Below are 16918 nucleotides of genomic sequence, written 5' to 3' on the forward strand. Positions count from 1 at the left end.
GTGGAAATGTGTAATTAACATGTACCACTCTTCCAAATACCCAACTCACCCAGTTTTCATGTAAGTTATGTCTCGGGTAGTCAGCAGATGGCGCTGTTCCCTGAGGCTCAGCGCTTGTCAGAGTAGCCTTTTTAAAGTTTTTTTTATTTTAAGTAATTTATTTTTTATTGGAGTATAATTGCTTTACAATGTTGTGTTAGTTTCTGCTGTACAATGAAGTGAGTCAGCTATATGTATACCTATATCCCCTCCCTTTTGGACCTCCCTCCCCCAACCCATCCCACCCATCTAGGTCATCACAAAGCACTGAGCTGAGCTTCCTGTGGGAATGTAAATTGATACAGCCACTGTGGAGAACAGTATGGAGGTACCTTAAAAAAACTAAAATTGGAACGCCTGTGTGACCCAGCAATTCCACTACTGGGCATATACCCTGAGAAAACTTTAATTCAAAAAGTCACATGTACCCCAATGTTCATAGTAGCCTGAGTCTTAACACTGGATTGTACTTCAAAAGGCATACAGGTAGAATGTAAGAGGCTATAAATCACCTTCCTCAAATGCTGGAGAATCTAAAGTTATTTGCCGTTAAGAATTCACCAGGCAGTTTTGTTAACGGATGGAGAAGTCCTGATAAATCTGCGCTATGGAAAGCTTACCACTCATCTGTGTTGAAACTGGCTTTCTCTTTGACCTATGTTTTTAATATGGTTTCCAAATATAAATTTTGCTTTTCAGCCATCCTGATCATCCCTACAGACTGCTGCTACTACCAGTGAGAAAGGCAAACCAAACACAATCTCCAGGGGAGGTCTGAGATGAACAGTCTCCTGATGTAACTCACATGTGGAGAATGACTTGATTCAGGACTAACACCTCTTGCTAATGGAATGATGGAGCCTTGAGAGTTTCTAACCACCTATTGCAGAATGAGAGGCAGGATGTGATCCAACTTCCCATCAGAAACACTTGGGAGACTATTTTAAAGTGACAGATTTCCAAGCCTTACCTCAAACCTGCTGCATCCAAAACCCTGGGGGTATGATTCTGAACCTGTATATTTTTTTAATCTCCTCCAGTCAATTCTGATGCAGCTGGGCCATTATTTGACAATGAGGACTTCTAAACAATATAACCAGTTCCAAAATATAATGAAGAATCCTATGATATTAAAAAATGATCTTGTAGGAAGCATGAGTAACAGTTTTCAGAGGCTCAAAGGACAATATCATTCCCTGGACTACCTCTTAAAAACTTGCTTTTATGAGTAGGAATGTTCATGACAAAAAGCTGCTTATCTAAATAAACCCAAGGAAATTGTTCCCTTTCATGAGAAAAATCTGTGAGTAAAAAACTATAAAGTTGAATCACTCCTTCCTATGAAGCTATTGTGCTTCCCATCCAATATTAGTGGATATCAGTGGATCACTTATACGATTAGCATCATAATAATGAGACTGAGTCCCATCCTCAAGGAACAGGCCTAGTGCGAATTGTGCAGAGAAAGACGAACAACAGTACAAACAAGAAACTGTGCTATAGGCCGGTGTATTTAAAAATAAAGAAGAAACACAATAAGGGGACTGAGAGAAATGAAAAATTATGATGTATTCTGACATGGGCAATTTCGGTTTCTTCCTTAGCAGAAGTGACATTCTTTTAAAAGGAATTATGAATGGAATGTCATTTGCTAAAAAAAAAATAGCCGGTTATTCTAAACAGTGCCCTTCCTGGGAAGATCCATCAGAAATAGCTCCTGGACCGCAAGAACTTCAGGTAAGTGCCTCTCAGTGGTGTGGCTGGCTTCCCCATTCTCTCTGGTTCTCCATCCCCTAGCCTACTGTTACACCTGTAAAACCTTCCTAAGAAGCAGTGAACCAAAGCTTGCACCCCTGGGCTTGTTGGACACTTTGGGTCTTATAAAGACCCAAATTCTACTTGGTGGTCCTCTGTCAGATCAAGAGGAAGCACTAATTAGTTAAGTTCAGATTAAAGTGAGAGGCCACTCTAAATCCATGAGTGATTTAACAAAAGGGGTCTTGCACATCTACTGTCAGTTGCTGGCCCTGCACTAAGTTAGAAAATGCTCTGTTGTTTCCAGGGTCTTGCCTGCCTCTGATGTTTTTTATATCCTTTATACTTTTGTGAATTGCATCTTATTTTTTTCCCTTTTAAAAAACAAGCCCAGTATGTTACAGCTTAGAGTTTCTTGGAAGACTTGTTCTTCTAGATTATAAAATGCTTATTAAGACTAGCTTTTCTTTTGGGTTCCTGCTCCAACTCAATCGGTGGAATGGAGCTATACAAGAATATCAAACACTAGTTGGTAAAGTTGTTTCTCATGGGGGTATGGGTTAAAATTTTTGAAACCACTGTATGTGTATATACAGAAATCAAACAATTTAGTAAATTCATGGAAGATGGTGGGTGGGAACCAGGTTGCTCACCTTTAGGGTGGGAGTTTCAAGGCGAGGGAGAGCCTAGAATGGGCCAGGTGGTACTGAATTCAAGTCTGAGACATCTGTCTTTTTTTTTCCTTCTTTTCTGTCAGTTTTCATCTTATTGTTGTATTCAGTTTGCTCCAAAGGCAAAATCAATGGTAACAGGGATGACAAACACTGTTTGAATTAGCTTACAAGCCTGATAAGTAAAAGCTGAAAAATGGAAAATGTTACACAAGTTGCAAAGAAATTACTTCTGGAGTTTGACTGACTTGATAGCAAAGGGAAATAATATAAATGCAACGGGTGTGAACATTTAGAGCAGTATTTGTAACTGCTCATTTCTAGACAATTCTGGGACCCTTCCTCTGTCACTGCTGATTTCCTTTAACATGTAAGAACTCACATTTAACTGTGTGTAAACACAAATGGTTATGCATATAAATGTTTATATGTGTGTCTGTGTATATGTGGGTTCGTATATAAACATATATTTCCTTGCTTTGTCAACTGAGAGAACCTAGAAACACTTACACCTCAGAAACAACAAGCACATCCAGCAACCAGATGTTAGCTTCCAACACTTCTCCAATAAAAGGAACCAGGGTCTCCTTGTGTGACATGGGCAAGGTATATACAAAATGAGCCTGGAACATCTTGTGGTACCAAAAATAAGGAAGTGCTAAAACAAATATTCATACAACAACAACAAAATGCAAAGATGGGAAATGCCAAAAGGGCACAGGCACCTTCTGAAAGAGTCCTCAATGCCCAACACTGAAAATTTTTGAGCTAAATAAATATAACAAAGTATTGAGTGATAATCCAAAATGTAAATATCCATGCGTCCACACTGATCTAGATAAACAGAGAGGACAGACAAACCTTTGTGTAAAGGAATTCCAAATAATCAATGCAGATAATGTCATCTATTTATGCCAAGAATAGTATTGTTCCATATATAAAGGTCATCAAATCAATTATATACGCATATGGTACATGATTATAGGCTTACCACCTTGACATCATGGATACTACACACACACACACACACACACACACACACATAAGTATATACGAGAGTGTGTCAAAAATTATCCACACTCTGGCTGTAAAATTTATTTTAATTAACTTTTAGAAAATTTTTTCAACAAAATCTCCTTGCTTTTCAGTACACTTTGTCCATCTGTCAACAAGCTTTCGTATTCCCTCATTAAAACATGTTTTAGGCTGAGCTGCAAGCCACGAATGCACTGCTGTCTTCACTTCTTCATGAGAAGTGAATCTTCATCCTTGTAGGGCTGCTTTCAGGGGACCAAACAGGTGAAAGTCCAATGGAGCAAGATCAGGACTATAGGGAGGATAAAAAAGACAAAATAAAACAAAAACATGAGGTTTTTGCAGCGTGTCAACAGTGTGGGCAGAAGTGTGCAGACATGCATTGTCATGCAGGATCACAACGCCCTTGGATAGCAGTCCTCTGCATTTAATCTGAAGTTTAGGCTTCAGCTCTTCAATAAGCATCTCACTGTCATGAACACTGTTGATTGCCAAACCTTTTTCCTGATAATGTTCCAATACTGGCCCTTGAGAATCCCAGAAAACTATAAGCATCAATTTTCCAGCTGATGCTTCACTTTTGAAATTTTCCTTGGTCGACAGTTGAGGATGTTTCCATTCCATACTCTGCTGTTGACTCTCAGGCTCGTAGTGATGAATCCATGTCCAATCACCAGTAATGATTCTCTTTAAGAAAACTTCACCTTCCTTAGAATATTGGTCCAAATTTTGTTTGCAGATATCCAAACGCTTCTGTTTATGCTGTTTCGTGAGTTGTTTTGGTACCCATCTCACACAGACCTTTTGAAACCTAAATCTGTCATGGATTACTTTGTTTTGAGGTGTTAATGCAACCTCCCTATAGTCCTGATCTTGCTCCATCAGACTTTTACCCATTTGGGCCCCTGAAAGTGGCCCTATGAGAACAAAGTTTTATGTCTGATGAAGAAGTGAAGACAGCAGTGCATTCGTGGCTTGCAGCTCAGCCTAAAACATGTTTTAATGAGGAAATAAGAAAGCTTGTTGACAGATGGGCAAAATGTATTGAAAAACAAGGAGATTATGTCAAAAAATGATGTATTTGTCTTTGCTAAAAGTTAATTAAAATAAATTCTATAGCCAGAGTGTGGATAATTTTTTTTGGAGGGAGTGTGGATAATATTTGACTCACCCTTATGTGTATACAATATATGTGTATAATATATTATATGTATATAATATATATATAGATTGTGTTCATTTTTTCATAAACAATACTATAGTATAGTATGTAATTACTATACAATATAGTTGACATATAATATAATATATACACATGGTTATATACACAATATAGTATAGTTTACAGTTGTATTTTATACACACACACATATATAGTAATATAGTTACTATATCCCTTACATTCCTAAGTTTCAAAATACTGAAAACAGTAAACCTAATACGTTTCCATTGAATGGAATTGTGTATCCATGGGAAAAAAAATAATTCTAGGAATACAACAACTGAGGAAGAGTAAAGAATGTCTTAAAATCTGCTGGAAATTAAGAAATTTAAACAACTCTAAAACAAAGCATGTACATGCAAGTCTAAGAAGCTTAGAAAAGGGAATTTAAGGTTGTAAAGATGAGTAGAATATATAACAAGAAGGAAAAATAGTGCAAAAGGAGACTAGCAACTGATAAGTAGATAAATAAAAATGGTCTATCTATACAATGGAATATTGTTTAGCAATAAAAAGTAATGAAATACTTATACATGCTACAGCATGGTTGAACCTTAAATCACTTAGCATAAGTGAAAGAAGGCCATGTACAAATGATTTTATCTTTATGAAATGTCTATAACAGGAAAATCTATGGGTATAGGAAGTAGATAGTTACATAGGTCCCCTATGGATGGGGGATGGATGGGGGACATCGACAGGGGGTGACTGCTAAAGATATGGCATTTCATTTTTTTTAACATACAATAAACTGCATATATTTAGAGTGTACAATTTGGTATCCCAATCTCCCAATTCATTCCCCCCCAACTCTCCCCGCTTTCCCCACTTGGTGTCCATATTTTTGTTCTCTACATCTATGTCTTTATTTCTGCCTTGCAAACCAGTTGATTTGTACCATTTTTCTATATTCCACATATGTGTGTTAATATACGATATTTGTTTTCCTCTTTCTGACTCACTTCACTCTGTATGACAGTCTCTAGGTCCATCCATGCCTGTACAGATGTCCCAGTTTCATTGCTTTTTACAACTAAGTAATATTCCACTGTATATATGTACCACATCTTTTTTATCCATTCATCTGTTGATGGACATTTAGGTTGCTTCCATGTCCTGGCTATTGTAAATAGTGCTGCAGTGAACATTGGAGTGCATGTGTCTTTTTGAATTATGATTTTCTCTGGGTATATGCCCAGCAGTGGGATTGCTGGGTCATATGGCAGTTCTATTTTTAGTTTTGCTAGGAACCTCCATACTGTTCTCCATAGTGGCTATATCAGTTTACATTCCCACCAGGAGTGCAAGAGCGTTCCCTTTTCTCCACACCCTCTCCAGCATTTACTGTTTGTAAATTTTCTGATGATGCTCATTAAAGATATGGCATTTCATTTTGAAAGTGATGAATGTTTTCTAAAATTGATTGTGGTGTACAACTCTGTGCACATACTAAAAACCATTGAATTGTACACTCTGAGTGGGTGAATTGCATGGTATATGAGCCACAATAATAATTACATATTGTGTACTTTAAAAATTAAAAATAAAGGAGATTTTAAAAACAGTTTGGAGGTTTACTTTAAAAAATCATACATGGTGGGACTTCTCACTTGAGACTGAGCAGGGAGAGGAGAGGCATATGCAGATCTAAATATTAGAAAGGTCATTTTGGCAGGAGTATATACCATGAAACAAAGGCAAGGTAATAGAACATTGTTAATATACTAAAGCCCAGTGGAACCAGGGCTGTGATGGTTGGGGCAGAAAAATGGTAGTCACACAATGGGTACTGAGAAGTAAAACTTGCAAGAGTCTTGTTGAATATGGGGTGAAGAAGGAGAAAGAGGAGAAGAGAAAGTGTCAAGTTTGAGTTCTGAATGGTGATTTATAGTCCAAGGTAGTTGGGATGTTATGAACATACCCATGTCAAGATGTCCAGGTGGCTGTTGAATCTCAGTCCATGCAGGTAAAGGCACGGAATGATCCATTAAAGACTGTGTAGAACAACTAGAAGAGATTGAAGACATTCAGAGAGTCCCTCTGTTTGAGGTTGTTGGGGATAGAGTTGAAAACATGTTGACAAAGTTTAAAAAGGGAGGAAAATAAAAAGAAAATATTTATTGTAGAAGCAAAAGGAAGTGAGAGGTTACCAGCACAGTCAAGGGAAATGTTCTATAAAGCTGTTGGGGAAATCTGAGAGCAAATTCAATAACATGTAGATGAAGATAAAACTTCAAGGAGTAATAAGAAAGGGAGTGAAGCGTGAGTGTTATTTGCTCTTTGAAGAACATATGTTTTACACAGCAACACACCAAGAACAAAGCAAAGGGAACATAACATTATAACACAAGAAAGACTACTTAGTAACAGATCAATTCAGTGGTGGTTTATTCTAGCTACAGAATCTGAGGAAAGCAGGGGTAACACCTCAAAGTTTTTTCAATCATCTCTCATTTCAAAAATTCCTCATTTTGCTGCCATATATTTTTCATCCATAAATTTTATCCAATTCATCTTGTAGCAATTTGTACCATCTTCTATATTGAATTTTGGAAGGGAAATGGTTTTCATAGTTAAAATTGTTTCTTTATTACACTAAAATGACTAAATTTAAGTTACAAACTATTCAATTATTCATTCAAAAGTTTTTACTGAGCATCTATCTGTATGGTACTTGCAATACTAGCGATTAGGGTTACAATGAGCAAAGGAAGGCACAGACTCTTCATCATGTGATTGGCAATCTGATACTGATTATAAGCATTAATCAAATAATGATAATAATAAAAATAAAATGTAAAATTACTATTGTAAGTGCCACTTCTAATATTCTGGATTGTAGTGAATAATTTATCTTTATTCTGCCCTTATCAAATGTTATAACATTTTATATTCCTTAGTTGTTTATAGCTTTCAGGGAATGTGTTATACCTCACTGAATTCTCAGACCACTAAGGTGCAACTCTGAAACCTGGCAGGATTTATCAAAAGGCACAAAACTACAAGGTTTTAAAGCTTGGCCTCAAGGCAGGTCATCTACCTCATATAATTTCTTCATCTTATCTTTTCATATGTCTCTGACTACTAAAGAAACATCTATATGATCTATACGAGGCCTTCCAAAAGAATGTAAAAGGAAAAATGTGATGCATACAGGGAAGGAGTTTCTTATGTTTTCTTGGCACTGACATTTTCCTGGAATATTCTTTGGAAATACAATATTATTAAAATGCATATTGCTTATGGAAAGTATTAAAATAACACATTCAGATCCTGAAGACACAGGTTTTATTTGAAGAGGTAAAATCAGAAATCTAAAGAAGCAAACAAAAGCCTGAAGCACCCATTTTTCTTCGGAAAATGTTTTGGTAGGCATTTCTAACTCTTATCAACATGGGAGCTACAGGTTAAGGATTTAGTGAATTGGGCTCATGATGAAAACCAGGGAGATCAAAACAGGCAGTGAGTGGCAGAGGCTGGATTAGCCTTGAAGAACACATGTAGGTGTTGAAATTCAGCTCAGTAGAGAAGGGTCCAATTTCCAAGGACAAAGTCCAGTTGCCAAGAGCCAAGCTTGCACGTGGAAACTTATCAACAAAGCCCAGGAAAAATATCTGCACAGCTGACATCAGTCTCAGAAAAATATAGTTAATAATGGCCATCAACATCCAATACTTTCATGGTTTCAATTGTGATGTCAATGCAAATGAGTCTCCAACTTTGTCTTGAGCCATCATTAGCTCTTGATCTTATGTTTCATACTCTTGTCTTCACCCAGATGTCTTTCTAACCTCAAACTTAACCAGACTCACCATTTTCTCTCTCAAGCCTGCTACTATACCAAGTTCCTCAAGTTAATTGCAGTATCTCCCAAGTCATTCAAGTATGAAGCCTTAGCTCTCTGAATCCTCTGGCTCACCTTTTGGCAATATTCAGTTGCCAGATCTTCTTGGTTCTATTTCCATCATAACCCTGAGGCTCACAATCTCCTTTCTATAAGCACGGCCACTGTGTTGGTGAGGTCATACCATGGCTCACCTATATTAATGTGATGGGCTTTTAATTGGCTGGCCTCTCTCTATTAGCTTTCCCTCCTAAATTCGCTCTATCTTCCATGTCAACTTAATCTTGATAAAAGGTTTGATTATTTATACATCTGAACCCAAGTCCAAATCACCTTGTGTTCCATGTAAAATAAAATCTAAACTAGCGGCTTAGAATTTAATGAAATCCCTCCTTTGGCCTCAATGATATTTCAAAATTGTCTCCTAATCCTTCTTCAGCTTATGCACCCATTTTTGCCTACCTGCTATTTGCCATGTCAAGTCTTACTTTTTCTTGTCATGGCAACTTTTTTTAATGGTTGTTACCTCTGCTTGAGATGTCTTTCATCCAGTGAATTTCTCTATGCCAAAACTCTATCCACTTTTCAATTCTACTTTTATAAAGCCTTCCAAAGCATGAAAGTTAAGCCAAATGACCCCCTCCTTTCCCCAAACTCTCACAGCCCTTAACATCTTTTTAAAAATGATTTTGGTATATCTTAAGACCCCCTCCTGAATTTTACTATTCTCAAGGGTATGATTGGTTCTTACCCAATTCAGAAAAATCTAAAGTACTATTTTAGCGTGTCCTCAAAACAAGGACAAGCCATTGGTGCTTCTGAGTAAGTGAATACAGATTCAAACACCAAATTCTGTAGGAGCTACACAGCATGCCCAAGGTCACACAGCTGTGAGAGGAGGGCCTCATTTCCAAGTCCACTCACTTCTCCCCCGTGGCTGATGCCTTACGCCAGCTGCCTCAAGTTAACCCCCAGGTCTCGACACATCCCAGGGGCCTTTTTGTGCTTTTCAACCAATCAATAAACGTGCTTTCCCCCAGGCATTGGTGGGAAACACATATACCATGTACTTTTTCTCTTCCACATAATGACGTTTTCTCCCCTCCAGGAGCACAGTTCCACTGAACACAACACTGCTGCTATGTTTTCCTTGGATGCCAACATTAAACTCAGCTGAACTCCTCCTAACCCCTTGAATCTTGGACCTTAGGCTGCAAGTCACTTGGGTTTCCCAGTTGCCTCACAAGTACTTTCTGGTTTCAACCCTGTTGGAAATATTGAGACAAGAGTCTCTCTCAGAGTGTAGTGTTTGATCACTTTTACTTTTTTAAGTTGGAGGGAAGGAAAGCCTCTAAAAACAAATAAACAACTGTTAATCAAGCTTTTGATCCTCCTCAAAAGTTTGAACTCTGTTCCAGTTTGAGGCAAAAATTTAGGTCAGCTCTCATTTTATTTATTTGTTTTGAATTTTTCAAGGCAGCCCTTCACCTAGGATGCCCCGGGGCATAAACACAGTAACACACACAAGCACACACACTCACATACAATTACCATATTATTTTAAAGTTCATTCACCTCCCCATAGAAGCACCACAATTTCCAAACAGCTAACAATAACAATAACAAAAATAAAAAAAGCAGTTCCAAAACCAACATTTTATCAGCTCAGCTTTCAGTGGGACTTGCCCAAATTATCTTTCATGGTATCATTTGAGTGATGATGCTAAAAGTTTCTCCAACCGCCAAATCATCCTACCATCTGATTTGAAAACCATACTGTTAGAGATGCAGCCCTTTGGATGGAAGCATTAATCTAGAAAAATCCTTTCATGTCCTAGGCCATTTATCACTCAGCCACTGACACCTCATTGTGAATTAATTTATAGAAGATTAAATGAGTGAGTCATTCTTAAGACCTGGAAGAACTCCCCACGAAGGTAGACGCTTGCTCACTATCCTCAAACCCTTCTTTCTACAACTCTGACTGTTCCAGGTTTACTCACTGCTATTTGCTTATTGGGAATGCCAACCCCTACAACTACCTGGGATTTGTTTAACAATTTAAGGCTTAGCTCGAAGTCCACTTCTTCCATAAGCAGCATAATGTAATGCCTTCTCTGTGCCAGGTGCTTTACACTGCATTGCTTGTTTACTTTTTTGATGACTGTGTACCAGGGTGCATGTCTGATAATTATGTATTGTATATCCTATTTGTTCAATTAACAAGGAGTTCTGTGAGCTCCTTCAGGGGTAAGGTAAGGGCTGGGCCATATTCATCTTTACATGTACACTTTACGTAGTTAATGGCCAAGAAGTGTTGCTTGATGAAGGACCTTTATTTGTTATGACTACTCCTGTTGAGACCACAATGAAAGCAGAATGAGGTGGCATTTTGGCAATACTTTTTGAAGTGCCAGTGGAAAAACCAAGAGGAAGTAGTTAGTAAGAGATCAAGACATAGATTTATTCTGAGCCACATTTAGATATAAATGAGTAAAAGAAATCAAAGTCTTTGAAGAGGTAGGAGGGTATATGATAGTAGGAGACCATAGAAGGAATAAGCAATGCAGAGCAATAAGTACTTTTTGTATCTTTTGTATCTGCCACAGATACAACAAAAAGAACAAATATATGAAGAAGCAGGTAAGTAAGTGAGTGGTAAGGTCAGAAGTTAATGGTAGACTATGTCAAGTTTCTCAAAAGAAAGCTGCAAGGTTATGCGCCTAGAATGCAGTATAGGTATGTCTAGGGGCCAAGAGAAGAAAAGTAAATTTTCTGAAATAATTTCTAAAGGCATGGGAAAAGAAGTTGTCCATGGAGAAAAAAATTATTGGCATGCAAGTTTGAGGGCTCAGCTTGGCCAGACACATGCACATTTGTAGCAGTACCGAAGAGCTATGTTAAAGGGTAACAAGGAACATTTTGCTGTGGTAATGAATTTGCCCTGGTCAAACACTCTTTTGTGTATATAAGAGGTAAGGGAGTATTAATATCACTGACTTTTTTAATCAAACAGAATTAGAACTCTTCTAAGTAAATGATGGTTTATGTCTTGATATAAATTGTATATTTTGGTGATCTTAAGGGATCAATAGATCTCCTCTCCTCTCCCTCAATAGGAAGGCAAGAGAGAATATGATGCCACATAAAGAAACAGAAAGTTGAAATTGGAAGACTTGTACTATGTTTCCTGAGAACGAAGATCCTGTTAGCAAGTGGTTGTTATATAAATTACCAAAGGGGAGTGTGAAGGGGACTCTGAAATACAGAATGGATGGCACAGAGTTTAAGGATGAAAAGAGATCTTATAGATCCTCAAGCCAGTAAGACTCAACCAAGGCAGTATATTAGAATCCCATGGGTAGCTTTTAGATAAAAATACCATGCCAAAGCCTCACCCTCAGAGATTTTGATTTAATTAATCTGCTGTGGTACCTGGGGAACAACACTTTTTAAAAGCTTCCTAGACAATTCTATTGTGCAGTCAAGGTTGGAAACCTATCCCAATTCCTTTATAATCTGGGAAAGAAAAGACAAATCCAAAGATATCAGTGATTTGGTCCTTAAGGCATAGCTAGTGGCAAGGGAGAAAGGAAAGCCCTCTCCTTAGCACAGAGAATTGGAAAGACCACAGGACAAGCCATGTGTCTCCTGAAATGTGACTGCTCTCCATCTTGCATGGTTTTTTTTTAATTGTGTGATAAAACAACAATGAGCTACCACTATACACCTATTAGAATGGCAAATATTCAAACCATTAACACTGCCAAATGCTGGCAAAGATGTAGAGAAAAAGGAACTTGCATTCATTGCTGGTGAGAATGTAAAATGGTACAGACACTTCGGAAAACAGTTTGTAGTTTCTTACAAAATTGAACATATTTTTACATAAGATCTAGCAATTATGCTCCTTGGTAGATACCCAAATTAGTTGAGCACCTATATTCACACAAAAATCTGTACACACATGTTTTTAAGCAGCTTCATTCATAATTTGTCAAAACTTGGAAGCAGCAAGGATTTAATGTATAAAGAAACTTGGGTACATCCAGACCATGGAATATTATTTAGCAGTAAAAAATGAGCTATTAAGCCATAAAAAGACATGGAGGATTGGTGTACCTCAAATAATAATAATAATAAATAAATAAAATGAAAAAAAAAAGACATGGAGGAAACTTAAATGTATATTACTAAGTGAAAGAAGCCAACCTGAAAAGCCTGCATACTGTACAAGCCCAACTACATGCCATTCTGGAAAAGGCAAAACTGTGCAGACAGTAAAAATATTAATAGTTTTCAGGGGTTGGGGGTAGAGAGTGATGGATAGGTAGAGTGCGGAGAATTTTTAGAGCAATGAAACTACTCTGTATAATACTGTAATAGTGGATGCATCTTATTATACATTTGTCAAAATCCAGAGAAAGTACAACACCAAGAGAAAACATAAGGTAAACTGTAACCTTTAGGTGATGATGATGTGTCAGTGTAGGTTCATCACTTGTAGCAAATGTACCACTGTGCTGGGGGACGTTGACAGTGAGGGAGGCTGTGGGTGTGTGGGGATGGGGGGCACACGGGAGATCTCTGAAGCCTCCACTCAAAATTGCTGTGAAACAAAAACTGCTCTAAAATAATCTATTAAAAATATATGGTAATTAATACTCCTAGTCCTAGGGGGCAACCTATTGGTGTTCTAAAAGATGGGAGAGTCTGGGTTCAAGTTATCTTCTGACCACTGTCCCCCCACCTCTCAGAGCTGCTCACTGCTCCCTCATGAGGGAGACTCTTTCCCTGCAGTGTGGGAAGATCCACAAGTGGTTAAGAAGCAGAACAAGGCAAGCTTCTCCTGCAACCATGAAGAGAAGATGTGGCTGTGGAGTGTTCAAATGATACTCACTTTAATACCATTCTTTCATTTGATTTTGCTTTTTTAATCTTTTTGGAGATGGAGATTTTCTTCATTTCATTTTTTCATTGTATAATATTTAAGATATTCAAAAATATGTAAAATGTATACTGTGGAACGTAATAAAAGAAGGATCTAATTTGTTTATTTTAAGCAATGTTATGTGCAAGTTATAAACATTACATGTATGATCAAAACACTTGCCTTTTGATCTTGTCCTTGCCTCCATAATTTTTTTGTTTTAGGGAAATACACTTAGCAGAAGTTTCAGTTTTTCATGCCATAAATCTCAGTTTTTCCTTTGATAGCATCCTCAGCCCACCATGCTTCACGGGAGACGTTCTTATGTGTTCAAGTGCAAAACACAAAAGAACAGTGTGAGCTATTGTTGGCAGGATAGGGTTCTCTTTTAACTTGTGTGTCATTTCCTTTTTAGTCTTACTGGAAAGGGGTCTTTTTGCAAAATAGATATTCTACTCCAAGAGGCAGTCACATTAGCAAGAGAAAATTTGGGGGAACAATAGGTGATTCAACCTTCAGATTCTGAAAGACATATTTTTATTTCCTTGGAAGATCATAAAGACACACTGCTGGCCCCACAAGGTAGATTGAGGAACAAAGAGGCCTGTGGTCAGGACCTCACAATATTCCACCAGGTGGAGCCAGAGATTGAAGAGATGGCTGTAAAAGCAAGAGAAAGGAAGACCACTACCCATCCAAAGATGGTTCTATCTGGACTCAAAAACTGCTTAAAGTTTAGTGTGAGTTTATGCTAACCAAATAGACTGCATACTTTCTGGTTAAGGATGATATCTGCACATCCTTCCAGATATTGCAGGGCAGAAATAAAGTGATGCATTATAAAGATAATAATTTGGAAAAACATTTTATAACCTAAAATACTCCACAATGTAAATTGCTATTACTATTGGTAACATTTTGGGGGGCTTATGTAGTAGCCCTGTATCTGAACAACAAGTGTAGAAATCATTCCAGATGCACTTATTGAGCATGAACCAACGAGACATGAAGATTCAGAGAGGAAATTTATACCTCTTATTTTCGCGAAACTCATATTCCATGTGGGCTTATAAGATATGTCTATGTAACCCAAATAATCAGGGTATAACAAATAGCTCAGCCTCACCTTAGTGTCTCATTTGTAAAAACACAGGATACTAATCAAATGTAACGTCAAAGTGTTTGTTCCCAGTAAGATTATTAAAAGATGTGCATTTTAACCCCTGTAAGAGCACTCCTGAAAATAATCCAGGTCATCTTTTTCTGTAATTCTTGTATCTCTCAGGAAATCTAATGCTTCTTTTCCTCCACATTTCTCAACTCTATTTTTGAATTTCTCGCTTGATGCTCTAGCTAAGCAGGGACATGTGTGCTTCTCATGCTGGGACATGAGTGTAGGAGAGCCAGAAGTGTAGCAGTATTATGAATCTATTACTTGATGCCTTTAAAAGAAAATCTATGGTATCTTTTGAAAAGTCTAGTTCTATACTCTCTCTGACTACTTCCTCCACTCCCAACCCCCAAATGACATCAGTAGATGATTTTTAATGAATACAACTCTTATCATATTGAATTTCTAGGCAGATTGGGTTCACATAAGAAAGATCCTCATAAAAGCTTCTTCAGTTATTAATCTGCTTTCATTACTTTTATCCTGCCATTCTTATTTCAGTAGCAGAATCAGAAATGTTACTATATTTGGTGAAATATTTATTGTAGACAGAAGCCAGGTAAGAACTCTGACATGGAAAATGAAACTTTGGAAAAAATTATTGAAGCCAAAGGCTACCAATGGAATCTACACTTAGACAGATACTCCCAGTAGATAAACCTTAGTGACTCTGGAGGCTTCTAGAGTGGTTTGGTAGTGTCTCCTCAAAATCAAACATAAAACAAAGTCACTATATGATTCTTTTTTGACATCAAGTCTGGAGTAGATAATTTCTAGTTTTCTCATCAAAACTTTTCTATATCAGATAAATAGACAAATCCCTCAAAGGATTGAATAACTGTCCTGGGAACTAGGTGCAGCTTAACTCAGGTTTACAATGTTGAGTACTTAAAGGACTTCCCTCCTTTTGTAAAAGTCAATGCAGCAAAAGCTGAGATGCTTAGAAAAGCAGAAACTTGGATTGGAATAACTATAAACCACCATCTTCTTTTGAATCCCATAAGAAATAATTTGGCATGAATTAAAACAGGCTAGAAATTGGCTTATGACCTAAATTAATTTTTGTCCTCTTTTTCAAATATCTGTATCTATATCTAAATCTCTCTATACTGATATATGTATATAATCTATATCTACCTCTGTATATATACATATATGTATGTAGATGTATATATAATATACACATACACAAAAACAAAACTTGTTTTTGTGAGGATTTTAGAAAGAAAAATATAGGTACATATATATGCATTTTTTTGTTTTTTTTAGGAAAAATGGATTTTATTAAAGAGAAGTTGTATGTCAATTACTCTACTTAAAATTAGTATGTTTGACATTAACACTTTGAATTGAAACATGCTTTCTTTCAAATAATAAGTAGACTCCACTCCTAAGGGTCACTTCAAGTAAGATTTCAAGAACCCAAAGTAACACTCTGGAGGGAGGCCATCCCTTCAACAATCATTTGTTTGTAAACACTGGCAGATGCTAGAAATATGGCCTTACACAACGCCATCAGTAGATATATATGTCATATATTTCATTCTAAAATCCTCACAAAAACAGGTTTTCTTCTTTCCAGAAATTTTCTTTGGATTTACTCATGGTTTTCCAATCCAGAATTATGTAAATAAATTATATCATGCGAGGCAATATGTTCAAGGAGTTATTACATTAAGTAAGCAAATGTCATAAAAAAAAAATCCCACAAAAACAAAGTCCCTCATTCTGGTTCCTTTGAAACATGTTTATTCTTGGGAACTCATTCACTCTTCAAACCTTTTTACCTTTAAACTGCTTCCAAGTTCAGAGAGCCCCGGAAGGAATTCGTATGCCTGAAGCTATACCACCCTGACAGGCTCTCCTTCAGTGTTAGAATTGTCAAGGGGAGCTGGGCGCGCGGGGAGGGCACAGGGCTGGGTGTGAGCGGAAGGAGACCACAGCACACCTGCAGAGGAGAGCAGTTAGGGCGTGGTGCCAATGACTCAGGCCGGGAGCAGGCTTTTCAACTCGGGATCTGAAGGCTGTTGCTCATTTTTAAAAAATAATAAAATAAAACAAGAAAGCCTTTGGCATGGTGTCATTGAGAGATGGGATATTAATCCTCTTGTCTGGCCTGAACTGATTCTTGGAACCTTATAATCTGCCTGCCTTGACTACACCTTTAGCTTGCGCTAAGCAAGGATTCCCCTTCACCTCCCGTCCCAGGCTGTGGTTCCTCCTGGACCCATTAACCAGCAGCCGTTCTCCA

This window comes from Hippopotamus amphibius, chromosome 12 (genome assembly GCF_030028045.1).
Source record: "Hippopotamus amphibius kiboko isolate mHipAmp2 chromosome 12, mHipAmp2.hap2, whole genome shotgun sequence".
Classification (NCBI taxonomy): Eukaryota; Metazoa; Chordata; class Mammalia; order Artiodactyla; family Hippopotamidae; genus Hippopotamus; species Hippopotamus amphibius.